The sequence below is a fragment of the Megalobrama amblycephala genome, linkage group LG19 (genome assembly GCF_018812025.1).
Source record: "Megalobrama amblycephala isolate DHTTF-2021 linkage group LG19, ASM1881202v1, whole genome shotgun sequence".
NCBI classification, from domain to species: domain Eukaryota; kingdom Metazoa; phylum Chordata; class Actinopteri; order Cypriniformes; family Xenocyprididae; genus Megalobrama; species Megalobrama amblycephala.
Genome location: NC_063062.1, coordinates 40,023,114 through 40,049,991, shown reverse-complemented (window position 1 = coordinate 40,049,991; position 26,878 = coordinate 40,023,114). Strand labels below are relative to the sequence as shown.

General features: G+C 40.3%; 1 protein-coding gene across 3 annotated transcripts in view; it reads left to right on the top strand.

Annotated features, from left to right (window-relative positions):
* Positions 1-26,533, top strand: part of cd276 (CD276 molecule) — a 122,064-nt gene extending 95,531 nt beyond the window's left edge. For 2 of the 3 annotated variants that reach the window (XR_007181688.1, XM_048169200.1), the window contains one exon: positions 25,530-26,533. The gene's annotated coding sequence lies outside the window, so the exon portion shown is untranslated. Of the gene's footprint in view, positions 1-11,982; positions 13,641-25,529 lie in introns of those variants that run through there. The other variant, XM_048169201.1, reaches the window with a different exon arrangement.
* Positions 26,534-26,878: the final 345 nt, after the last annotated feature.

Genomic DNA, 26,878 nt, shown 5'->3' with positions numbered 1-26,878 from the left:
TAACACTGTCATGATTGATTACAGGAAGCAAATGCAAGTAACGCCGTTTATTGAACAACAAGCAGTAACAGAAACACAGTCAATGAGAACGTGCAGGCTACAGGTAGGCGCAGGGACTGAGATGGTCGGCTGGTGACGTGGCGTGGTGACTGAAGAGTGGCGGTGAGATAAATCCAGGATCCAGACAAAAGACAAGGCACGAAGACAGTAATCCACAGAAGACGACGAACAACTGGGACTCCGGTCAGGAACAGACGAGACAACCACGAACAGGACACCAAACAACGATCTGACAATGGAGACAGGAATGAGGTGAGTATTTAAGGACTGAGGGAATGAGCAGCAGGTGGGGAGAGTGATGGGTGGCAGCTGGGTCCAATAATCACCCACGTGGCCTGGGCACACCCACAAACACACTCGCACACAAACACAAACACACCCACTGCTGTCATAACACAGAGCACGCGACAAGAAGGAAACAATGCATCTGCGAACCGTGACAGTACCCCTCCTCCTAGGAATGCCTCCTGGCATTCCCCGACTCCCTTACCTGTCGATTGTAATCATCGATAAGGGTGTGATCCAGAATGTCCCTGGCAGGAACCCAACTCCTCTCCTCCGGACCGTAACCTTCCCAGTCCACCAAGTACTGAAATCCGCGTCCCCTCCGCCTAGAGTCCAGAATGCGATTTACCGAATAAGATGGTTCCCCATCTATGAGACGCGGCGGTGGGGGAACCGGGGCTGGCGGATTAATCTCAGAATGAAAAACAGGTTTAATTTTGGAGACATGGAAGACGGAATGAATCCTCCTGTACACTGGAGGAAGTTTGAGGCGGACTGCCACCGGACTAATGATCTTGGTGACAGTGAACGGGCCAATGAATTTTGGAGCAAGCTTCTTAGAAACGGGTCGGAGAGGAATATCCTTTGTAGAAAGCCACACTTTTTGACCGACGACGTAAACCGGAGGCCTTGACCGGTGGCGATCGGCCTTGGCCTTGGTGCGTTCCCTCACTTGGAGGAGAGTCTCTCGGGCTCTCGTCCAAGTTCGGTGGCACCTCTGGACAAAGGCGTGGGCAGAGGGGACCGCGACCTCGGATTCCAGACTGGGAAAAATAGGTGGCTGGTAACCTACACTGCATTCAAACGGAGATAGGCCCGTGGACGACACTGGTAAAGTATTGTGTGCGTACTCCACCATTGAGAGTTGTTGACTCCAGGAGGAAGGATTCTTGGAGACCATACATCGCAACGCTCGCTCCAAATCCTGATTGGCTCTCTCAGTCTGACCATTGCTCTGGGGGTGAAACCCCGACGACAGACTAACAGTCGCCCCCAGCAATCTACAGAATTCCTGCCAAAATTTGGAAACGAATTGGGGACCCCTGTCAGAGACCACGTCTACCGGGAGGCCATGAATCCGAAAGACGTGGTCAATGATCGTAACCGCTGTCTCCTTGGCTGAGGGTAATTTGGGCAAGGGAATAAAATGAGCCGCCTTCGAGAACCGGTCCACTACGGTTAAAACAACCGTGTTCCCTTGGGAGGGTGGGAGGGCGGTCACAAAATCTAGCGAGATATGGGACCAGGGTCTCGAAGGGACTGACAGCGGTTGAAGTAACCCATCTGGGGCACGATTGGAAGTCTTACCAACAGCGCAGACTGAGCAAGCCAAGACAAAATCGCGAACGTCACGAGCCATGAGAGGCCACCAGAATCGTTGCTTAACCAAAAACTTAGTTCGACTGACTCCTGGATGACATGCCACGTTGGAACAATGACCCCACTGAATGACCCTGGACCGTAATCCCTCCGGCACAAATAATCGGTTTGGTGGGCACTCGGGCGGAGGCGTTACCCCTTCTAGAGCCGACTTGACTCTCGATTCGACCTCCCATGTGAGTGTGGAGATAACTAATCTCTCGGGAAAAATACACTCGGGAGTAGACGGGCGTTCGGAACGGTCAAAAATACGAGACAAAGAGTCGGGTTTGATGTTTTTGGAACCCGGGCGGTACGAGAGAGTAAAATCAAAACGTCCGAAAAAAAGTGCCCACCGAGCCTGCCTGGAGTTCAATCTCTTGGCAGTTCTGATGTATTCTAGGTTCTTATGATCGGTCCAGACGATAAAGGGTACCCCAGAGCCCTCTAACCAGTGGCGCCATTCCTCCAACGCTAACTTGACTGCCAGCAACTCTCGATTACCAATGTCGTAGTTACTTTCGGCGGGAGATAAACGATGAGAAAAAAACGCGCACGGATGCATCTTATCGTCCGCGGAAGCACGCTGGGACAACACTGCACCTACCCCCACCTCTGATGCGTCAACCTCCACCACAAACTGCCGTGATGGATCAGGGGCAACGAGAATGGGGGCCGAAACAAAGCGAGCCTTCAGTTTGGCAAACGCAGCCTCAGCTGCGTCTGACCACCTGAACGTAGTTCTGGGGGAGGTCAAGGCGATCAGAGGTGAGGCTAGTTGGCTGAAGTTGCGAATGAAACGCCGGTAAAAATTGGCGAACCCCAGAAACCTCTGTAGGGCCTTACGGGAATCTGGATTTGGCCAATCCACCACAGCCTTAACCTTCTCAGGGTCCATGCGTACTCCCTCAGTCGACACGATGTACCCTAGGAAAGGAACAGACTGTGCATGAAAAACGCATTTCTCCGCCTTGACAAAAAGCCCATTCACTAACAACCTCTGAAGCACTCGTCGAACGTGCTGTACGTGTTCCTGGAGAGATGAGGAAAAAATCAATATGTCGTCCAGGTAGACATATAAGAACTGATCGACCATATCTCTCAGCACGTCATTAACGAGTGCCTGGAAGACCGCTGGGGAGTTGGAAAGCCCGAACGGCATGACCAAGTATTCAAAGTGCCCCCTAGGGGTGTTAAAGGCGGTCTTCCATTCATCACCCTCCCTGATGCGGACCAAATGATAAGCATTCCTTAAATCCAATTTTGTGAAGACGGATGCTCCCTGCAACCTCTCAAAGGCTGAAGACATTAACGGCAAAGGATAGGTATTCTTTACCGTAATGTTGTTCAACCCCCGGTAATCAATACAAGGTCGCAGGGAACCATCCTTCTTCCCCACAAAAAAGAACCCCGCCCCCGCTGGAGAAGAGGAATGGCGAATGAACCCGGCTGCTAGTGAATCAGAAATATATTTCTCCATAGCCTCTCTTTCGGGGACCGAAAGTGAATATAACTTGCCTTTAGGCGGAGACTTCCCTGATACTAGATCTATGGCACAGTCGTAGGGACGATGCGGAGGAAGAGAAGCAGCCCTGGACTTACTGAACACCTCCTTCAGGTCCTGGTACTCAATGGGCACGGTAGACAGATCCACTGCTTCCTCCTGTAAAACAGAACCAGAAACAGACGAACAAGCAGAGACAAGACAAGACTTATGACACTCCTCACTCCAGGCCACAATGGAATTCTGGACCCAGTCTACCCGGGGGTTGTGTTTGGTGAACCAAGGATGACCAAGGACGACGGGGGTGTGAGGGGAATCAAAAATAAAAAACTTAATCCGTTCCGAATGGTTGCCAGCGGTGATGAGGGTGAGATCTTCAGTTTCGTGAGAAATGGTGGGAAGGCTCTGTCCGTTGAGTGCGTGAACAGCGATTCTGTCGGTGAGTGGTTTGAAAGGAATGTGGAACTTGGTGGCGAAAGATTGGTCCATGAAGTTACCTTCTGCCCCAGAATCCAGAAGTGCGTTGCAGTTGTGAAAGTGATGCGACCATCCCAATCTCACCGGGAGGAGGGTGGATGTGGTTGAGGACTTTCCAGCGGAGATCCCACCCGACAGTAGCCTCAAACTTACTGCCGGGCTTGCCCTTTTAACGGGCAGTTGTAAGCGAAATGGCCCGCCTTGCCACAATATAAACAAAGTCCTTGGGACCTCCGCCTCTCCCGCTCCTCCCGGGAAAGCCGAGCTCGACCCACCTGCATGGGCTCATGATCTTGAAGGGGACTGACCGTGTCCCCGCCGCTGGACCTCAGGACTTCCTCACTCCTGTGGGCTGGACTTCTCCGCTCGGCCCTGGTCAGCCGAGCATCCACCCTGAGCGCCAGGTCGACAAGACCATTAAACGTGGTGGGGAGGTCCAGCGTGTAGATCTCCCTTTGGACACGGTCAGCCAACCCATGCAGGAACATGTCCCACTGCGCCTCCTCGTTCCAGTGACACTCTGCCGCCAATGTACGAAATTCGATGGAATAGTCAGACACCGACTTCTCTCCTTGGCGTAGTTCCGCCAACTGTCTGGCGGCTTCTCTCCCCGCGACTGAGCGGTCGAACACTCTCTTCATCTCTGCGGAGAGTGACTGGAACGAGGTACAGCAGGGGTCTTGGTTCTCCCACACCGCCGTTCCCCAGAGCGACGCCTTCCCCGTCAAAAGCGTCAGTACGAAAGCCACTCTGCTTTGTTCGGTGCTGTAGGTGCGGGGCTGCAGAGCAAAGTGCATGGTACAATGAGTCAGAAAAGCTCTGCAAAATCCTGGTTCACCTGAATAAGCTTCGGGTACAGGGAGACGAGGCTCCGAAGCGGCGACGCTCGCTGGTGTGGGTGGGGAAACGGCCGGTGTGGGCGGCGCAGCGGGGACACGAAGCAGCTGGACTTGCTGGGTGAGCTCGGACACCTGCGCCACGAGAGCCTGCACGGCTCTTCCCGTCTCGTTGAGGTTTCTCTCCTGCGACTCCATTCGACGAATGCTGCTGTTGACGAAATCCTCCAGCGAAGACTGCTGAGTGCTTGCTGCTTCCGTAGCGAGGTCAGATCGTTCTGTCATGATTGATTACAGGAAGCAAATGCAAGTAACGCCGTTTATTGAACAACAAGCAGTAACAGAAACACAGTCAATGAGAACGTGCAGGCTACAGGTAGGCGCAGGGACTGAGATGGTCGGCTGGTGACGTGGCGTGGTGACTGAAGAGTGGCGGTGAGATAAATCCAGGATCCAGACAAAAGACAAGGCACGAAGACAGTAATCCACAGAAGACGACGAACAACTGGGACTCCGGTCAGGAACAGACGAGACAACCACGAACAGGACACCAAACAACGATCTGACAATGGAGACAGGAATGAGGTGAGTATTTAAGGACTGAGGGAATGAGCAGCAGGTGGGGAGAGTGATGGGTGGCAGCTGGGTCCAATAATCACCCACGTGGCCTGGGCACACCCACAAACACACTCGCACACAAACACAAACACACCCACTGCTGTCATAACACAGAGCACGCGACAAGAAGGAAACAATGCATCTGCGAACCGTGACAAACACGCAATTCTGACTTTATAACTCAATTCTGACTTTATAACTCGCAATTCTGACTTTATAACTCGCAATTCTGACTTTATAACACGCAATTCTGACTTTATAACTCAATTCTGACTTTATAACTCGCAATTCTGACTTTATAACTCGCAATTCTGACTTTATATCACACAATTCTGACTTTATAACTCAATTCTGACTTTATAACTCGCAATTCTGACTTTATAACTCAATTCTGACTTTATAACTCAATTCTGACTTTATAACTCGCAATTCTGACTTTATAACTCAATTCTGACTTTATAACTCGCAATTCTGACTTTATATCTCACAATTCTGACTTTATAACACAATTCTGACTTTATAACTCGCTATTCTGACTTTATATCACACAATTCTGACTTTATAACACAATTCTGACTTTATAACTCGCAATTCTGACTTTATATCTCACAATTCTGACTTTATAACACAATTCTGACTTTATAACTCGCTATTCTGACTTTATATCACACAATTCTGACTTTATAACACAATTCTGACTTTATAACTCGCAATTCTGACTTTATAACTCGCAATTCTGACTTTATATCACACAATTCTGACTTTATAACACAATTCTGACTTTATATCTCGCAATTCTGACTTTATAACTCGCAATTCTGACTTTATATCACACAATTCTGACTTTATAACTCAATTCTGACTTTATAACACAATTCCGACTTTATATCACACAATTCTGACTTTATAACACAATTCTGACTTTATATCTAGTAATTCTGACTTTATATCACACAATTCTGACTTTATAACACAATTCTGACTTTATATCACACAATTCTGACTTTATAACACAATTCTGACTTTATAACTCGCAATTCTGACTTTATCACACAATTCTGACTTTATAACTCGCAATTCTGACTTTATATCACACAATTCTGACTTTATAACACAATTCTGACTTTATAACTCGCAATTCTGACTTTATAACACAATTCTGACTTTATAACTCGCAATTCTGACTTTATATCACACAATTCTGACTTTATAACTCGCAATTCTGACTTTATCACACAATTCTGACTTTGTAACTCACAATTGCGAGCTTAAATCTTGCAATTGCGAGAAGTCAGAATTGTGACATAAAAAGTCTCAATCACCTTTTTTTATTTTTTTATTTAGTGCCAGAAAAAAAGCTTCCATGCAACACTGACAGTGTGGTTTTGCTGAAGTTGTAGACATCCATGTCTGTGTCCAGCATCATGTCCTGCTCCAGTGCCGCGGGCCTCCATGGCCTTGGGGTCTGAATCATTCAGCGTGTGCTGACCGCTGGAGCTGGACCCTCCACACACACTCATGCGTCAGACGACTTCACCGAGGCAAGAGCACCTGAGGCAGATCAGATACCAACTTTTACTGGTTTTCATTGAGAATTTACTGCCTGGGTTGAAACTCTGCCTTATTTCTTCCCTAAAGAATCAAGTCCTGTTTTCGTGTACTAAGTCGTGCCAGAAGTTCAAACTTTGTGAGGTGAGGAGAACCACCAAAGATGAGGCCTCATGGGACCACGGACACTGTAAATCATTCAGGTTATAGACTGAAGGTACTTATTGGAAGAGCATGGAAAGGTCACAGCTTGAAGGTGGAAGGCAGGAGGAATGGAGATCTATTGTAAAAACCTATAGAAAGATCAATAATTGAACCATAAAAAACTCTTTTCCCATTACTGTGATTTCATCCTTTAGTTTAGACTCATCTGGACATTAGAAATGTGTATCTACAGTGCATTGTGACATGCAGTATAACTGTGTTTAACCGTCTTTATAGTTTATATTTTATATAGTTGTGCCATTGAAAACCATTTCAAATTTGCATTCAAACACTAATTAATCTACATGGATTGAAAGCAAACCCCAAAGTTTAGGTTATAAACTGGTTAATCGTCTGGATGAAGTCAGATTGAATGAATGAAAGTGCTTTTTGTGTGTCTGTCACTGGCAACAACCCTGAAATAAGCGTAGCACGGATAGTGTGAATACTGTAACCTGTTAATACGGGCGCCAAGAAGATGTTTCTTTATGTGCATGTGGCGTGAAACGGGCCTCAGAGTAGGCAGCGTGGTAGTACGCTGTTCCAAACATAGCCAGAGAGATCTTTATTGCCAAGCACCGCGAGTCTGAGAAATACATCAAAGTCTAATATAAAAAACAACCAGCTCCCTCTAGCAGTTCAGAAAATAGATGATGATTGGAAGAAGGAAGATAGAGAGGATGAGGAGGAAAAAGAGAGCTGTAATTGCAGTCCCACACACCCAGACCCTTTACTGAAATAGCCTTGCAATTTTCAAGACAAGTAATGCAGTGGTCTAAGCATTTCCTCAAGCCTTCTTTTTTAATCTAAAGTCATTTACTCTCATGTTGATAGCCACGAGCTTTATGTTTGGGTCTTTGATGGCCGTAGACTTAAAGTCCACTGAAACTTTTTAGGCCTGATTTGCATCATGACCTTCAGTGTTTCCAGAGTAGAGCTGAAACTCCAGTTCTTGTGTGGCAGTTTACTGTATGTATGACTGTTTAACATAATGCAACATGCAGAATATCTGATTTAGGGCCAGATTTACTAAACAGGGCAAATTAAAACCTGTAAACCTGTTTCATTGTTTTGAGATGTATGAACACTTCTTTTAATTTAGACGAACTTAAGTGAAGTGAAACTGGGCTGGGATTTATATTTCCCATCATGCTTTGCCCATGGCACTTGAAAGGGAGAGTCAATGCTAAAATTAAGTGTTACATAATGTTTTTTGCACAAAATTAATGGTAAGGGTGATTTAGCAGTAATTAGTGTTTTGTTATGCTAATTTAGAAGAGTTTCTGTTAATGTGGGTTTTTGGAGATTTACCATCATGGTGACAAGCGGTGCTTGGTAAGTTCATGTTACAAATGCGTTTTATTGTGTCCAAAAAGCGTCTTCACCTTACTTAAAACATTATGTTGGATCAACTTAAATAGTTGCATTCATGTTGACAATTATTAAGTTCATGTTACTTAGAAATGTGTTTTTATTGTGGCAAAAAAACATCTTGACCTTACTTAAAACGTTATGTTGGATCAACTCAAAATATTGCTTTGAATTAATGTAACTCTCCCAAATGGCTTAAGTTAAAAATTCTAGTGGAAAAGCTTAACATTTTTTTTTTGTTGTTGTTGAAAAAAATAAATGTGTATATATATATATATATATATATATAATATGTTGAAGAATTTATCAATTCTACAATGACTGAAAAATTTTACTTTTTTTTTTTTTTAGTAGAAAAATAGTCACAAAAAATAGTCACACTTGTGCTTCTCGTGGTCAAAAATGAGCACTATGGAAATGAATGGGAGACAAATTTCATATAGTGAAAACTTTTGGTACTGCGACCAAACAAAATCTTACTGAAAGCTCATTTTTTGAGATATCAACCTCAAATTTGGAACACAACTTGTTTAGATTTATGGCTTTGATTTTTTTTTTTTTTTTTCAGATTTAGAGTAAAACGTTTTTGAAAATATATATTTCATGTAAAAATGTAAAACAGTATTTTTGTGCATTTTTCATAGCAATAAATGTAAAACTAACATTTTTAGGTTAAATTTTTAAAACTTTTTTTCACTTCAGCAATAAGTTGCCAAGTGTTGACCAAAATTAAGTCTGTGCTCTAAAGCATTTAAAATGTATGACAGTTTAAGTTGGAAATTAAATTTTCGGATCTATGCCCAAAAAGTGAATAAATGGATTATAACTACACCGTAAATATAATTTAGTACCATAAAATCTCCTAAAAATACAAAATAGTAAATAAAAAAACATTATTGAACTAAAATATAGTACATTCCTTTCATTGAAAAAAGGTCATTAGTTTGGTTCAATGATCAGTTCATCAATTATGAAATTAGTTCAGTTAAAGGGGACCTATAATACTGCTTTCACAAGATTTAATATAAGTCTCTGGTGTCTCCAGAATGTGTGTGTGAAGTTTCAGCTGTTTTTGTGTGTGTCCCTTTAAATGCAAATGAGCTTCTGCTTCCCTCCCCCTTTCCAGAAGAGGGCGGAGCTTTAACAGCTCACGCTTCGGTCGCTCAACAACAACAAAGCTGGAGAATCTCAAAGAGTCCTTAAAAAGTGATTTCTGTAAAAGAAAATATCTCCTTTGCATTGAACTTTGAGCGTCGTAACTTTGCAGATGTTGTTAATGATCAAACAGCAACATTACACACTAACTAAAGTTAAAACAGTCAAATCATAATCAACCAGAAAACAGTGATGTCATCATTATGATTCAGAAGTCAGATTGTGGATTAATATCATTCAGTATATTTCATCCAGTTCCTTCTGCTTGAAGATCGGATACATTACGGCAGTATTTAGTGGGGGATCTGAAGCAGGCCACTGGCAGCAAAAAATACATTTAATTCAAAAATCAACCAGATAAAGTCATCTTAGCCTGCAGGATGCTATACAAACATTGGATCTGGACATGCCTTGATGCCTTCAGGTTTTGGACACTATAAGCGATGTTTTGTGGTCTAAACATAGGCCTGTTTGCCTCCCATGACAATATATATTTTTTCAGAAATGTCTTAACAGCAGTAAATGGTGTGCAGTTAGTGTGTTTCTGCTTATGCATGCCTAAAAATAAATACATCCCATAACTCCATCTGTATTTCCGTTCTGAGAGGAGAAGTGATGGTTCACCGCAGTGGTTCAGGACTTCATATGAAACTTAATGGCTGTCAAAGCGATCCTTTCAACAGACAGAGCCGATAGGGGCAATTAGTGGCAGATAATGGCTCGCCCACCCATACCTTAAGTAGTGCACTAAAATATTGATTTAATTCCCCTCCTATATATTCCCCTTAACCATTCGCTGTCACTCTAAAAATATCCCTCATGATGGCAGGCTGTCCATAGAGCTGCAAATGCTGAAACAGTGGGAGAGAATGAGAACAACGAGGCTTTTTAGGATGGAGGTTTACAGTATAGAGAGAGAGAGTGTGTTTCTATGAGCGCCTGAGGAGGACTGTGCTTTCTATCAGTGCTGTGAAACGCTGGGAGAGGATGTTCAGAGACGTGAGGAGCGTAATAAGGAAGTAGGGCCGTTCAGGGACGATTCCAGACCTTCACAATGCCTAATTCATTCTTAATGTGAACCGAAACCAATCAGGAAGTCAACTGTAGGGCTTTAAGGGCAATGTTTGCACTGGAAAAACAAGACAAAACAGAGTTTATTATTGCCATGTTGCTTATTGCTACATGGAGCAAACAAAATATGAGAAAGAGCCCAAGACACTGAACGAGCAGTTCATCTCATCACACCGTGTGTCCCGTCAGAGCGGCTTCCCTCCAGAAAACATGACTTCACTTTGTTTATCAAGCTGACTGTAGATAGTTCGAATGACTTAAAGACAAGGAAAATGACCCGTTTACTGACGTATGTCCCAAATAATAAAATAAAAAAGATTAATATTATCAGGTTTTTATAAAGGTTTTATAATAATAACAATAACTATTTTTATTATTATTATTATTATTATTATTATTATTATTAATAATAATAATAATAATATTTATTTATTAATTTATTTATTTATTTATTTATAAACTTTTTAAATAAATAAATATTTTCCAGTTTCATAAATATATAATAATTATAATTAAAAAAAGTGATGATGATGGATTTATTATTTGTTATTATTATATTTTTAATGTTATTGTATTCTTCTTATTATTATTGATTTGTTTGTTTTTATGTTGTTAAATATTTTCCAGTTTCATAATATTTTATAAGAATTTTGATTTTTAAATCAAATGATTTTAAATGATTAATTTTTAAAAGTTTATTTTTAAATGAAAGAAAGAAAGAAAGAAAGAAAGAAAGAAAGAAAGAAAGAAAGAAAGAAAGAATAAATATTGATTTATTTTTTTAAATAAATGAAGTAAAAAGATAAATATTATCAGGTTTAATAAAGGTTTTATAATAATAATAATAACTATTATTATTATTATTATTATTATTATTATTATTATTATTATTATTGGTTTATTTTTTTAAACTTTTTAAATAATAAGTTAAATATATTAAGTTTCATGAAGGTTTAATAATAATAATAATAATGATGATGATTGATTGATTGATTGATTGATTATTATTATATTTTTATATTATATTATTATTGATTTGTTTGTATTTTGAAACTGTTTAAATAAATAAATAAATATTTCTAGTTTTATAACTAATAATAATAATAATAATTATTATTATTATTATTATTTATTTTTTAAAACATAAATAAATAAATAAATTCCAGTTTCATAAAGGTTTTATGAGTTTTAAATAAATTAAATAATAATTTTAAATGTAGTTATTTAGTTAATTAAGTTAATTTCTTAACTAAATGACATTCCAGCCAACACTGTTTCCTGCTAATTTTCTGTTTCACCTGAAAATGCATCACATTATGTGAGCTAGATGTGTCTTGAACAGGTTAACACGGACCAGAAATAGTGAGTGTGAACTAGTTTCAGGAAATACACTGGACACGACACAGCGATCATTGCTAATCTATTTGTTCTTCGTGTCAGAAGTAGCGTGAGCTCTTGGAGTACGTCAGAATTACTTCTGTTTGTTTCTTTCAGTGTAAGAAGCCACTTCATTTCTGATATACAAGCCAACATAGACACTTTCCACACAGAAAGTGGAGCAGAAGACAAAATCTACATCTGTCTTGTAAATGAAAATGGCATCCCTCCACAATATGAACTACAGTAGAAGCCATTGGCTTTATTGTTCCTGCATTATTAATGGTTGTTCTGACATGGAGCCCCCAAAGGTGGACAGAAGGAGGGAAAGAGGAGGTCGAAGGGAGAGAGGAGCGATAGAGAGAGAAGAGGACGGAGGCAGTAGATCAATGACGACTAATGAACACGCCTGGAGTCTCGTTCCTCTCATCGCGTGACACAGGTCACCCTCCTCCAAGGTCTCTCGCCTCTCACAGTTTCTAAGTTACGTAACCGGCCTGAGGGTTCAATTAAGTGCCATAGATTACCCACAATGCAAAGGCAGGATACGTCTCCTCGTACACATCACCACAGGGTTTCTTTAGTGGTCACAACTCAATAAAGTGTGTTTTAGATTGTGGTGTGAGAGTTTCACATACACACAGAAATGTTTCTACAGGTTAATCTCACGGAAACCTTTCAAGACCATGTCCGGATCACAATGAACCTCAAAATCTATATATTTAATTCAAAAGAATATCTCATTGTCAAGTTACATTTATTTCTATAGCGCTTTATTCAGTACAGATTGTTTCAAAGCAGCTTCACAGTAATAAACAGGAAAATAAACAAGTTCATCAATTATGAAACAAATTCAATTTTAGCTATAAAAGACAATAGTGTCATTATTCAGCTCAATACAGTTCAAGTTGTGTTCTCATCCCAGAATCATTAAGAAGAATTAGGAATGCGCTGTCACGCATCTTCTGAAAGAGTGCATAATCTCCAGATCAAAACACAGACGAAGAAGCAGCAGAAACGAGCGATAGAAGCATTGCTGACGCTCATGAAAATTAACACGATCATCAAACATTAAACTAATCTAAACTGCCTGACGTTACTGAATGAAATGAAGAGGAAACGACTGAAGCTTTGAGGTGTTGATGGACTCGATCTACTCCATCTGTGTTTGATCATCACTCTGAATCCCATCCGGATAAAGGCTTTGACAAAATCACAAGTTTCTCAGCTTTTTGAGCGAAATGTTGAAACTTACCCACATTGATTTGTTGAAAAAGAAGAATATTTTTGTTGTTGTCTGTTCTTTATTTTGATATATTGACTGTTCAGATAATTAAATATTCTGGGAGTCATGAAAGTTTCCCCCTGGCGGGGAAAGAGTTAATTCTGTCATCCGAATGAAAATTACATTATCATATTTTTCCTATAGCTGTTGGATGAACAAGTGAACGCAATGAAATTACACTTACATACATTCAAGCAAGGCTCAACTAAGGCTAGATTTGAACCAAATCGTTATTGTTTTACTGATTAAAATTTGCAGACAACCCGATGATAGACTGTGCAGTGGCAGATTCCCCTGTGTAGTGCTATTGGGGCATGTTGTCACAAAAAGCTGTGCAACAGTGCTCAGTAGTTTCAAAATGAAACTTATCTTGAAAAGAGTTAGTTTACCCAAAAATGAAAGTTATTCCATGATTTACTCACCCTCAAGCCATCCTAGGTGTATATGTCTATCGTCTTTCAGACGAACTCAACTGGAGTTATATTAAAAAATATTCTGGATCATCCAAGCTTTATAATGGGAGTGAATAGTATTTTGAAGCCCAAAAAAGCACATCCATCCATCATAAAAGTAATCCATACGACTCCAGGGGGTTAATATACAGTGGGTACGGAAAGTATTCAGACCCCCTTAAATTTTTCACCCTTTGTTATATTGCATTTAAGTTCATTTTTTTCACACACAGCACCCCATATTGACAGAAAAACACAGAATTGTTGACATTTTTGCAGATTTATTAAAAAAGAAAAACTGAAATATCACATGGTCCTAAGTATTCAGACCCTTTGCTCAGTATTTAGTAGAAGCACCCTTTTGATCTAATACAGCCATGAGTCTTTTTGGGAAAGATGCAACAAGTTTTTTGGGGATCCTCTGCCATTCCTCCTTGCAGATCCTCTCCAGTTCTGTCAGGTTGGATGGTAAACGTTGGTGGACACCCATTTTTAGGTCTCTCCAGAGATGCTCAATTGGGTTTAAGTCAGGGCTCTGGCTGGGCCCTTCAAGAACAGTCACGGAGTTGTTGTGAAGCCACTCCTTCGTTATTTTAGCTGTGTGCTTAGGGTCATTGTCTTGTTGGAAGGTAAACCTTCAGCCCAGTCTGAGGTCCTGAGCACTCTGGAGAAGGTTTTCGTCCAGGATATCCCTGTACTTGGCTGCATTCATCTTTCCCTCGATTGCAACCAGTCGTCCTGTCCCTGCAGCTGAAAAACACCCCCACAGCATGATGCTGCCACCACCATGCTTCACTGTTGGGACTGTATTGGACAGGTGATGAGCAGGGCCTGCTTTTCTCCACACATACCGCTTAGAATTAAGGCCAAAAAGTTCTATCTTGGTCTCTTCAGACCAGAGAATCTTATTTCTCACCATCTTGGCAAACTCCATGCAGGCTTTCATGTGTCTTGCACTGAGGAGAGGCTTCCGTCGGGCCACTCTGCCATAAAGCCCCGACTGGTGGAGGGCTGCAGTGATGGTTGACTTTCTACAACTTTCTCCCATCTCCCGGCTGCATCTCTGGAGCTCAGCCACAGTGATCTTTGGGTTCTTCTTTACCTCTCTCACCAAGGCTCTTCTCCCCCGATAGCTCAGTTTGGCCGGACGGCCAGCTCTAGGAAGGGTTCTGGTCGTCCCAAATGTCTTCCATTTAAGGATTATGGAGGCCACTGTGCTCTTAGGAACCTTAAGTGCAGCAGAAATGTTTTTGTAACCTTGGCCAGATCTGTGCCTTGCCACAATTCTGTCTCTGAGCTCTTCAGGCAGTTCCTTTGACCTCATGATTCTCATTTGCTCTGACATGCACTGTGAGCTGTAAGGTCTTATATAGACAGGTGTGTGGCTTTCCTAATCAAGTCCAATCAGTATAATCAAACACAGCTGGACTCAAATGAAGGTGTAGAACCATCTCAAGGATGATCAGAAGAAATGGACAGCACCTGAGTTAAATATATGAGTGTCACAGCAAAGGGTCTGAATACAGGACCATGTGATATTTCAGTTTTTCTTTTTTAATAAATCTGCAAAAATGTCAACAATTCTGAGTTTTTCTGTCAATATGGGGTGCTGTGTGTACATTAATGAGGAAAAAAAATGAACTTAAATGATTTTAGCAAATGGCTGCAATATAACAAAGAGTGAAAAATTTAAGGGGGTCTGAATACTTTCCGTACCCACTGTAGGCCTTCTGAAGTGAAGCAATGCATTTTTGTGAGAAAATGATCCATAATTATAACTCAAACAAATGGGCAACACACTCAAGCTTCTCCCACATTTCTCTTTAAAAATTCAAATTTCAGACTTTTAATCCGTGACCGGTGTTTTGTTTTGCTCTATCCTCTGTGTTTCCGCATTCGACGTTACGTAATGCGTCGGGTCAGAGGTCGCTCTTCGACCAGAACTACCGGAAGCCAGTTAGTATAGTTCATAAAATTATAAATATGGATATTTTTCTTACAAAATGCATCACTTCGCTTCCGAAGGCCTTTATTAAGCCCCTGGAGTCGTGTGGATTTCTTTTATGATGGATGGATGTGCTTTTTTGGGCTTCATTCACTCCCATTACAAAGCTCGGAAGAGCCAAGATACTGTTTTATGTAACTCGGATTGTATTTGACTGAAAGAAGATAGTCATTTACACCTAGGATGGCTTGAGGGTGAGTAAAAAAAAAAAAAAAAAGATTTAAAAAAGTCTTTAAAGAAAAAATATTCGTAATTTTCTTATATTTTGTGGTGAAGTGAGATTGACTTGAATGCTCTTTTGCATGTCAGGGAGTCTGAATGGCTTGTTTTTCCCCATCATTCTGTCAGTGCCGTGAAATGGTCAACAGCTCTGAGCCTCAGGCTCTTTCTGTCAGCAACACTAAATATCTTCGCACACAGTGTCCCTACAGATTCTCTCTGTCTGTTAAACCCTCTCCTAGAACACACACACACACACACACAAACACAAACACGCAACCTACATCTCACGTCAGGTCCGATGGGAGCCGCCGGCTTCTTCTGCTTGTCTGTTAAACTATTGCTTCATTCACATGAGCGCACACATACGCTCTCATCAGTCCCTGCTGGAAGTTGGCCTGAATGTTTTAGTTGTTATATGATTTATTAAACTGTTTTCCTGTGTAATTCATTTGCTTGGGTGTGAATCATTTAGTAGCGCTAAATATACCTGTGTTTACTCGTGTAATCAGTTTAACAAAAGTTAAAGTCAGAGAGCGTCCTGGGTCTCTCGACTGAATGTGATTTCTGATTCTTTTAGGGTGTTTTTGAGCTATAATTTCCATTTTTGAATGATTGAACTATTGGCATTTGAGTCATTTGATTCGGGAATCGGACTACACTGTATGCTTGTTTTTGATTTCTTGCCATTGCTCTTTCTTTTAACTGCATCACATTCAATACGGACTGCTGTGCACATTTCAGATTGCTCTGCAGATGCACACATGAAGCCATATGATGTGCCTCAAAGAATCTATGACTCAAGTGAATCACATACTCTTTGATGAATCTCTGAAGTGTGCTCTTCAAATAAACGAGTATAAAAAGCAGATGTCATTCTGCTGGGAATGTGTGTTGCTTTCTAATAGCTAAATAAGCTGCAGTAGAGTCTGATTGGTGTCTTTTATCCAGCGGAGACCCTGAGAGGCCGTTACGCTCGACTTATGCCGGGTTCAGACTACATCTCTCTTTCGTTTTGCCATGTTTGAAGAGCTTCTGTGCTTCTATTGGTCGACGTGGTCATCAAGCAAAAGTTCCCCAAGCACAAAGTCGCCTCCATCGTAGTCTCAAGTTTTCTTCACAATATTCCTCATTTAAATAATTCATGCGCAGAATAAAGGGGCGGGGCCTGTTTGAGTTAGTTAGTAGTGTGTTGAAACTGGCGGTTATGGTAAGGGGCGGGACATTTCCCAAACACCAATCACAACACACTGCTCCAGCCGACCAATCAGAGCACACTGTGCTTTTCAGAAGGCGGGGCTTCATAGAGACAGGAACTAAACAGAGCGTTACTGACAGACTGGGAACAGAGGAGCTGCAACAATGGAGAATATGAGGAAAATAATCAACATTCAAGCAGGAAAACCTGCTCTAGTAGAGTGGAAAAAGTTTGAAGAGGGGATTAGTAAAAATGGGGTGAAGGACGCAGGAAAACTTTGCACGATATGATAAGAATTTTTGTGCTGTCAAAGCACAAAAACAAATCGAATTGAAATTCATTTCAGAGACTTTGCCACGCGAGACAAACAGCACGCGCTGACCTTTAAACGTCCTGGGAGACCCCAGTCAGCCAAATCTGACATAAACACAGCAAAGCGCTAATGGCTACTGCGGTCGGACGGCGTCTTTGTCCTGTAAAATTCATCGGGGAGCGCGTGCGACTGCAGACGCGGAGGACGAGACTCTCATTTGCATGCTTTGCGAGACGCTCCGGTTCAGCGAGAAAGCAGAGCTGCGACTCGCTCCCGTCTCCTCCTCCTTCCTTTCTCCCTCGTTCTCATCTGAATCACCCTGCCTTTGGGGCTTTACCAAAGGAGACTCTTCAAACAAGGCTTTGTACTGAAGTAGCGAATCAAGATTAATGCACTTCCACCGCACGACTAGCTCGAAGGGAGAGAGACCTAGTATAATTAACACCACAGGGCCTAGAAGGAGAGTCAGGGGAGGGAAATCATACAAAATCATAGAAAACAGAGGGAATGATGATGACACGGCTGATATTTTTTGGTCCGCTCTTTTCTTCCTTGAGTGATGCATTGTTTTGATCGCACCATCAGATGCGAGTTTGCCGTAGCCCGGGAGCCATCTTGGTTGAGCCGTGTTTACGTGTCTAATTTCCTTCTGTCGTCGTTTTAGTTGAAAACAATGTTGATTACATTTGTTTACTGAGGGCAAAAGAAGACGTTCACCCAAAAAGGAAAGTTCTGTCATCATTTACTCATCCTAATATCATCTCAATGCCATTTCACCTCACCTCCGTTGAATCAATTTTAGTTAAAGTTTTAGAAAAAGTTAAAGTGTCTATATAGTTTTTAGTTTTAGTGTTTAGTTTTAGTTTTAATGAAAGATAATAACCCTGGATTGAACCCTTTAAGCTTTAAAAAGGATGTTAAAGCACCATAAAAGTGGTCAAAAACAGTTGTGGTCAAAAAAAGTTGTTATTCTTTGAGAAATTGGACTGGAGTTTTGAAAGACTCGAAAAAAATGCTGTTTACGAATATCCGGACGACATACATGCTGCTGAGAGCCACGTTTGAATATGTAATGAATATGTAAATATGTGCTGCACGTTTTCATCTCAATAACAAAATAAACACAACAGAAATGACAGAAAACAGCAGTTCAGAAAGCATCTGATCAGAGCGATGTGGATATATTTGCACCAGCTCTGAGATTCGGCACTCCAGTCACGTCACATTTGTTTATACAGCAGTTTATACAATAGATTGAATTAAACATGTCTCTTTTAAAGTGGACCTATAACGCCCCTTTCACAAGATGTAATATCAGTCTCTGGTGTCCCCAGAATGTTTCTGTGAAGTTTCAGCTCAAAATCCCCCACAGATCATTTATTATAGCTTGTCAAATTTGGCCCTATTTGGGTGTGAGCAAAAACACGCTGTTTTTGTGTGTGTCCCTTTAAATGCAAATGAGCTGCTGCTCCCGCCCCCTTTCCAGAAGAGGGCGGAGCTTTAACAGCTCAACAACAACAAAGCTGGAGAATCTCACGCAGCCAAAATGAGGATTGTCAGTAACGGTGTTCAGTAAATAAAGACTTAGTTATGATTTTATCATTCATTAAAGCACTTTTATGGTGCTTTTGCATGGCTTTTAGACTTGAATGATGGAGAGGTGAATCTTACTAGGGATTAGATTTGTGTTTGCCTACAGAAATTAGAAATTGCTTGCTTCACGTATTGATAATCAGATTTGCAAAAGCTACAGTTGAGCAGTCGATCGATCACTATGACCAACAATACAGCCATAAACTCACTGTATCTTTCAACCATCATCGCAGAAACTCTCTTAGAGTAGATTGATAGGAGAATATACCTGAAGATGTTCCTTTTTGAATGGATTACGTGTTTCATATTCTAGTAGGATGTGCTTTCAGATCACAGTCAGCAGTTGGACAGTATAGAATTTACTCCCGACATTCGGACTCAAATGAGTAACACGGTTTCCCACTGATTTCAAAACCCCAATCCAATTTTGCTGCTCTAGATGAAATATGTGTCGTAAAGTGATGCTTCAGCAAGTTAACTGTGCAAAAACATTTACAAACCCCTCAACATACACCGTGGCGATTGGTTAATATTCAAAGTACGGAGTGTGTGTGTGTGTGTGTGTGTGTCGTCAGATGGTTCTCCTCATCCCATGAATAGCATTTTCATTATCACAGCTATCATTTACACTGGAGTGAGTAGAACAGAGGGAACGTGTTCACTACACTGTAAATATATAAATAAATATAAGTTTACCAGGGACAGGAATGAAATATGGCATTCCCATTTCAATGCAAATGAAGGAGAGAATGAATGCTGCTTTGGATTTACAGAGCTACATCACAAAGAGAGCGTCACACCAGTGTTTCTCTGCACTCAACACTCTCCTATAGGCTGAGGAAATGAGCGTCCGGCGCCACAAATGAAACTGTCTGTCAGCACGAATCCAGAGCAAAACCGAGGTGTCTTCGCGCTCTTATCGCCGGGCTTGCATTGCATACGGATGTTTATTTAATACTGCGGTTCTTTTAATGAAAAAATTACAGTCAGGATGAAGGAAACGCCTCCTCAGAGGAACGTTCTGAGGTTTATTGTTTGTCCCACGATGTGAATATGCCTCCTGATCAATTCTTTTCATTATTTGTCTCTTTTGTCTTGCCATATTATCGCAGCGCTAAATCAAGTCGCTTCTGTTTAGACATTTTGCAATCTGCCTCCTTCATTTCCGAATGGAGACGTGTGTGGGTTCTGGGAAATTGCACAGGTGTGAAAATATTGTGTTGCGTTCATTTGTATGATCGATTACTGTAGGGCTCTGTAGGCCTTGGAGACTCGAGATGGAAGCTGGAGTGAGTTTTTCTGCTCCTCTCTCGGTGCTGTGGATGCGTTTGAGCGTCCCTCTCGCGCAGGCGGATGGGTTTGGTGTGTCCTCGCAGCAATCAGTCTTGCTTAAATTTCATTTGTTCTCAAATTCTCTGTCAGACTTGTGAATTTGCAGCCTGTGTTAGCAAGAGAGGTTTGTTTGTCACAAGCACTTTCTGTGATTTAATGCAGTGTGCTGAAAAAATGCAGTTTTATATATAAGTATATATATATATATACATACAACAGTTCTTTCTGGTTCTCAAATCTGATTGGCTGAGAGCTGTTCGATATTCTAGTGATAACCTTTTTACCGTTTGTATGGCGGTCGAGCAAATCCACCGTATTTTTACAAATACTACACTTGTTGTACCATGAACTGTAGTTTTAATTTTTTTAGGCATGAATGTAGCTGTTTAGACCTGAAATGTGTGACTCATATTTAATCATAGCGCCTATTTTACAATTTAGACGCTTTTCGGAGATGCGAGCTCCAGGTCGTTCAGTGCTCGAGTACCCGCCGAGAACAGCTTCATCTCGGCCAGTGGCCGCTGGTTCTTATAGTGGTTAAACATGAGATATAATTCATTTTAGGTACATAAAATGGGAAATCTTTGGTCTTTTTACTCTATTACTTGTTCCTGAGCAAATTGAATTGGGCTATGCTAAATTTAATAATTTAATATTAAGGCTATATCGTGTAGAGCACTGCTTTTGTACGTTTGACTGAATTGTACAATTGTGTTCATTTCCTATTGTCATTTATAATGGCTATTGTTGTTAATTTAAATATTGTTTCAATAAATATTATTTTATATAAATAATATGTTGTATTTGGCATTGAGAAAGAGTCCATTAGTGCGTAATATGGATTGAGTGAAAGTTACATTAATATGCAATTTGATGGCGGCAAACTTTACGAATGAACGGGTCAGTCGCGAGAGGCTTATATATACATATGTGTGACCCTGGACCACAAAACCAGTCATAAATCGCACAGGTATATCTGTAGCAATAGCCAACAATACATTGTATGGGTCAAAATTATCGATTTTTCTTTTATGCCAAAAAGCATTAGGATATTAAGTAAAGATCATGTTCCATGAAGATATTTTGTAAATTTCCTACCATAAATATATCAAAAATATATTTTTGAGAGTGGATATGAATTGCTAAGGACTTCATTTGGACAACTTTAAAGGCGATTTTCTCAATATTTTGATTTTTCAGATTCCAGATTTTCCAAATATTGTCCTATCCTAACAAACCATACATCAATGATGTTTAAATCTCAATTTCAAAAAACCTGACCCTTGTATGACTGGTTTTGTGGTCCAGGGTCACATATATAGAAAAATTTACTAGCAATTTCTGACTCAAAGTTGGTCTATACACCAACTTTCCTAACATAAATTTTAAAGCTAGGGTAGGCAATGTTAACACTTTTTTGTTATTCTGGTTGAAACTCTCTCCACATCCTGATAGTAATAGAAGTGGTCTAAATATTAAAAATGTAAAAATATATTCTGTGGAAGTTTCAGGACCAAAAAATGTTAATGCTATCATTATATTCTGTCATAAATACTGTAATTAAAAGATTGCAACCCGTGACGCTCTACTCGGAAAGATACGTTTCTATGGCAACGTTATTAACGCCGAAATGAATCTGCAGCAGTCAGGTGGTACAAGACAAAGGTCTTTAAGTTGTTTATACGTTCATTATTATTGTAATGTTATGTGCTTTGAGACATGAGGACATTAATGCCGTCTCTCATGATGCTTTGCAGACTGTGTTTTGGAGGAGGCGTGGCTTTGTAGACGTTCAAAGCTATCTTGCTATTGCTAACCTCTATGCAGTTGCCTACCCTACCTTAAATCTAATACATATTTCTCTAATATAAATGTAAGTATATTATCTTAAAAGGTCATTTTTGCATCACTATAGCGTTACATTATATTAAATCCAAAATGGCTTACATTGCATTCGAGGTATACATTTTATCAGTCCATGCGGAATTGAACCCATGGCCTTGCCGTTGCTAGCGCCATGATCTTCTGTTCAACACTGAGTCTGTGTTGAGATCAGGGTAATGCACAGAAACCTCCTCATGCTCTAGAAACGACAGCGAATCTTCACGTCACCTCCAAACCTCTGATGGTGCAAAGGATCCAGAAGAGACAAAGTCGGGAATCTCTCAAGGCGTTCCGGCTGACTTGAGCACAGATGACGGGACAGAAAAAGAGTTACTGCCTCGTGCATGAGCTTCACTCAATATTTTCCTTTTGTCCGCCATCAGATCAAGTCGAATCAAACTCAAAATGAGCAGTATGCGCTTGACAGTTAAAGAGGAGGGTTTCAGGGAAGCAAATAACTTCCGAAAAGCATCCCGTTTTATTTTAACAGACTGCTTTGCAATGAAAAGATGTGAGCAGGTCATGTTACGCAGCTCCGCGGTTCATCAAAACATGTATTTCTGACTCACGACATGGGAATTAAATGTTGAATGATTGATTTGGAGTGAAATATGGAGAAAACATTTGTCAGCGAATCATCCATTTTGTGAAAATTCACTCTTTTTTCAAAGACAACCTTTGAAACACTTTGATATATTTTAATGAAATGTGATTGTTGTTAATTCTGCAATCAGTTCATTCCTAACACGAACAATGAGCAATATATTTATACAGCATTTATGAACTCTTTTCAATGTTACTTAATAAAAATGTTCATGTTTATGTTCACAGTGCATTAACTAATGTTAACCGATACAGATGTGTTACAGATTAACATTAACTAAGATTTTTGTTAAATGTTAACACTTGAATCCTCATGATAAAGTGTTACCCACTCATGTTTTATTCTTAAATCAATACATTTTTTAACCCTAAGTATGAGATTTGCTTGAATGAGTAGAAGCACCAAAATAAAGCACATTTGCAGAAGTAGACAAAGGTATATTGTACTGTATCAGCATAACTCTGAACATCACACGCAGCTTTTGCTCAGGGATCCATTTTGTATGGAAAATCTTTCTTCTGCTTCTGTTTGTTCAGTCTCAACACACACCGCAGGTACATGGCTGATTGACTCTAATTATGTATCTAAACGAACCAACTTCGTTCTCCAGCCTGCAATATTGGTTTTCCTCAAATCTTAAAGTTGCAGGGGCTTGTGTGTGACATAATTAAGTTCTGTCCAAGTTAATTCTCTGGCAGGTTTAATGATGCATTTAAAGCTATTCCTCTAGCAGCATTAGCGCTCCGCAGGGAATGAAGTGCAGCTGAGTGCATTAAAAGTTTGAACGTACCTGCTGTAATGTTTTAGGGATTGGTGATTGGATAAGATTGGAACATTGGGGCCTAATGAAAGCCATCTAAGCCTTGCCTGTGCAACGGCCTTTTAAAGACGTCTCATTGTGGCGGGCGGGAATGACGAGACGTTCTGGACTTCGGTTCATCATGGTTTCTTAAGGTTTCCAGGATTTTTTTCCAGGTTCACATGTTCTTGCGCTTGAACAGACAAAATGGTGTCAAAATGGCAAGTATCCTTGTAAATATAGTCAGTTATGTGTTAACTGAACGTAAACAGTAGAGAAATAAAATGCATGTGTATCAGTATATTGGATCCGTGCATCAGCTCTTAAAGTGACAGCAGCCTAATAAACCTGCTGATCTCTGTGTTATAAATGTTAATCAAACAACAAAAGACAAAGACCAATCACCCATTGCTCTTGATTTAATAACTTTTGTAACTTTAATAAGGATTAATCTGTTTCAAAAATATTTATGGCTGGTAAATTTTCTTAAGTCAACAGTTACTGGCAGGTGTGGCATAAAGTTAGTTTTAGGCCCTGGTTATATCGTCATCTGCTCTACCATGATGATGTTGCAGGCCGTTCCAAACAAGTGTTTATTGTCAGCTAAGTCCACTTAAACAGATATCTCAGGGAGTAGGGGGCAGTGAACACTGCGCAGGGACCCTGGCTTCACTTTTAGACATACACTCTCGAACTTCCCTGAGCACTTCCCCTCGAGGGAATCCCCGCCGCCATTTTGAAGTGCATTCAACTTTGTCAAGTGGATGAGGGAAGTGTATTTGGACGGACCCTCGACCCCTTGACACTCGTGCAACATAAGCAATGACGTACATCCGAATGAACGAGATGAAGGGAAGTTAGCAAGAGAAGGGCGTTAAAAAATGTGACTAAAATTGGACAGTCAGTCAGAACGCACCTCCAGACTGTTCATCTTTCACTCTCTGGTTCATTTTCATCACTTAAAATGCAGTATGGACTCTCTACCACCACCTGTGTTTGAAATGTGAAATTGCAGCTCTGGACATAATTCATTATTTGTTGGTTTACTGTCATAAATTGGACTAAGGAAACCCAGATTTTCATGTTCTGTTTATTTTCAATTAAAAATTAAACAACAAATCTTCAGCAGTCTATCTTTAAATATGGCCTCTGCTTACATAAATACTGTACAGTGTTCTGGAAAACATTGCCTGAAATTTGTCGCACATTTGTCATCAATGGTTATACCAGTGTTATTTTAGTATCACTTATATATATAATTAATTTTTTTTACATTGTGCTTTTTTTTGTCATAAACTAAACGAAAATGAGAAATATTGATTCGGCAACTAATTGAAATAAAATAAGATTATTTTAAAATATTTTATTTCCATTGACATTTATTACTAACAGAAATGTTTTTTTTTTTTTTTTTACAGTTACATTTTTAATTGGGTTTACTATAATAATAACCGTGGGTAACAGTAAGAGATTATACTGTATATATGTATGTTATAATTATATATTCAGTGCATCAGTGATTCTTTTCTTTCTTTCCTCTACTGTGTTTCTGAATAAAAACCCAAAAAATGTAAATTCTGTCATCATTTACTCACCCTTATGTCTTTCTGAACCTGTTTGACTTTTATCTTTGAAACATAAATGAAGATCATTTGAATGAAACCTGATAAATTTCTGTCCCTCCATTGAAAGCAACCCAAACTTTCATGATTAAAAATGTTCGCAAAGACATCATAAAAGTAATGCATATGAATCAAGCCGTTTCATTTAGGCTTGTATTCACATGTAAACACGATCATAGCACATGCATGGAGCAAATATGGTGAATGGAAGCTTGGAAACATGATATGAAAAATATCTTTGTGTTTCGAAGATGAGGGCGAGTAAATGAAGGCATCATTTTTAACTATCCAGTTTCCTTTAAGTGCTAAAGTAGCATCCATTCTCCTCTTCTAAAGCCTGTCTTTCTTTGTGTTTCAGATCCAGCAGTCAGCGAGCGACACGAGCACGAACCATTCCTCCGATCCAGCAGCGTTTCATAAGGGATTTTTACCCTTGCGTGTTTCACGCATGGATAGTAAAACTTTACATTTTGACATTTCACTCAATTTGATTCCTGTGTGCATGAGGGAAGCCGCATGTGGGGTGAAACAGAGCAACGACTGACTGATTGATCATAAAAACCCACCCATGCATCAATTCGTACGGCGAATTGGACTGAACTATAAAGGTATGAGAAGAACCCAGACAGAAAACCTCCCTTTCATATTCCCCACTCATTCCTAAATAACATCAAGAGCCTGTCCTCATTTATCTCTCCCACCTTTGCTCATCCTCGAGCGTCTGAGATGTATGGCATGAGATTGTAATTGTATGCAGAACGTGTTAAAGGGGAAATCTGTTTGAAAAGCATTGGTTCTGACAAGCTCTCGGCTCCAGCACTGACACCAGCTCTGCATTAGGACAGAAGCTCCATGCAACATCTCTGACCTAATAGAAAGTGAGTAGCTTAAAAAAGCAGCCGGCGAACCGTCAGCATCTCAGACGAGAAAGCGCTGGATTTCTCTCCTTCCCTCTCTCGCTAGCTCCTTACGACCGGCCTAATTAATGCCTGCCCGTGAAGTAACTTGTAGCTGTCAGCGTCTGCCTGCTCTGCAAAAATCCAATAACTTCAGGGAGCAATTTAGATGGAACACCAGCTAAGCTCCTGAAAACTATGAATGCTGCATATGAGACACGCCCCGCGTCCTGCGCTGAGATCGCTTGTGTTCATGTCTGTAACTCCACAGCTGGAATGAATTGCAGATTGTATTTTGATTTTTTTCTGGTTTTTTTTTTTTTTTCATATATATAATTTCGTCAGGTACTTTGAATATTGGATATATTTGAATTTGAAATGTGCCAAAAATAATTGGAGGCTTTATTGCAAACATGTTGTGCCTGTCTTTTAGTACATATGTAAATTAAAATGGTTCTCACTCTTAGACGTTTCCTTGAATACCTGCTTATTCAAAAGCACATTTTTTCATGTTTTTGAAAGAGTCTTTCCTGCTCACCAAGGCTGCATTTCTTTGATCAAAAATACAGTAAAAATAGTGAAATATTATTACAATTTAAAATAACTGTTTTCTATGTGAATATAAAGTGTAATTTATTCCTGTGATCAAAGCTGAATTTTCAGCATCATTATTCCAGTCTGCAGTGTCACATGATCCTTCAGAAATCATTCTAATATGATGATTTGCTGCTCAAGAACATTTCTTACTGTTTGATCAATTTAATGTGTCCTTGACCATATATACATATATATATATATATATATATATATA